Source organism: Chrysochloris asiatica, unplaced genomic scaffold (assembly GCF_000296735.1).
Source record: "Chrysochloris asiatica unplaced genomic scaffold, ChrAsi1.0 scaffold00146, whole genome shotgun sequence".
NCBI classification, from domain to species: Eukaryota; Metazoa; Chordata; class Mammalia; order Afrosoricida; family Chrysochloridae; genus Chrysochloris; species Chrysochloris asiatica.
Genome location: NW_006408664.1, coordinates 1,403,643 through 1,405,073, shown reverse-complemented (window position 1 = coordinate 1,405,073; position 1,431 = coordinate 1,403,643). Strand labels below are relative to the sequence as shown.

The window sequence follows — 1,431 nt, the reverse complement described above, 5'->3', positions numbered from 1 at the left end:
CGTCCTTTTGATTTCTTGACTGCTGGTCCAAGAAGAATGAAGTCCTTGACAACTTCAATCTTTTCTCCATTGATAAGAATGTTGTTTATTGGTCCAGTAGTGAGGATTTTTGTTTTCTTTACATTGAGATGCAATCCATACTGAAGGCTGTGCTCTTTGATTTTCATCAGTAAGGACCCAATATAGGGTTTCCAAGGAGCAGTTGGTGGTTTTGAACTGCCAACCTTGCAGTTAGTAGTCCAGTGTTTATCCTACAGCACCGAGCCAGGACTCCAACATAGTAAGTCTCCACTTCATCCACTTCAATTTCACATATTATGAAACAGACAAAAATGTAAACTTTTGAAATATAATTGGTGGTGGTGGTGGTTATGTGTTGTGAAGTCAGTTCTGACTCATAGCGACCCTGCATAGCATTTCCAAGGCTGTAAATCTTTAAGGGAGCAGAAAGCCTCATCGTTCTTCATCGAACAGCTGGTAGTTTCAAAATGCTGAAAGCCTCATCGTTCTTCATCGAACAGCTGGTAGTTTCAAAATGCTGACCTTGAAGTTAGCAGTGCTAACTTCATAATGTACTTTACTGATTTCTTCAAAAAAGATGTATTGCTAAACATAAAGATTTAGATGTCATAATACAGCCTACTTTTCAGTAAGCTAAGATTAGACATATGTTGTCGCCAGGTCCAAAATAAGAAGGGAATAAAAAGTGGGGATAAACAGGAAAATGTAGATTTTGTACCTAGGGTTTTTTTAGCCAAGATACAGAAACGGGGAGGCAGGGCTTGATGGGGAGGCATGGCAGCTAGGGTAGAGAGGCAATGAAGTTCTCCATCAATGATACCACAGAATACCAGGTAAAGCAGATTCAGCACTGAACTCCAAGACGTAGAACCACATAGGTAAGAACATTTTAAAAGTTTGAAGGCTTATAGCTAGTGGAACTTGAAGCAGAAGTAAGAAATTGCGTACTTTTGTATCTGACAGGCTCAGAGGCCAGGAGCCAACAACTTGGACAAGACCAAATGGCAAGACCAAGCAGGAGAGCAGACACACCATGGAAAAACACCACGGGAACCTCAGAGCAAAGGTGAACAATACACTTTTGTCAGTTTTCCTTTTTTCTGATTTTCTTTTCTTTTTTTTTTGGTATCTGTTCACTGGCCTACCACTGTTTGCGGACCTCCATTCTTGTGACTAGAGGGGGTGCCTGAGCAAGTGGACACCCCCCACCCTCACCACTGGTCTGGTGTGTTCTTCTGCCACATATGCACACATATACTCTCAGCCCAAGAGCCGGCCCTGAACAGTTTTGGGGTTTTTTTAATGCAGAGAAAGCCAGACTAAGGGGTTTGAAGAGGGAAAGAAAGTTTAAAATCAAAACAGCCGAAAATTAAATTAAGTCCTGAGGTACAGCATAACAACCAACAGTAG

General features: G+C 41.5%; 1 protein-coding gene and 1 pseudogene across 1 annotated transcript in view; one reads left to right on the top strand and one right to left on the bottom strand.

The window, feature by feature from the left end:
• Positions 1-1,431, bottom strand: part of RNGTT (RNA guanylyltransferase and 5'-phosphatase) — a 385,215-nt gene that overhangs the window by 354,510 nt on the left and 29,274 nt on the right. The window lies entirely within an intron of this gene.
• LOC102837883 overlaps positions 819-1,431 on the top strand; it is a 10,769-nt pseudogene continuing 10,156 nt past the window's right edge.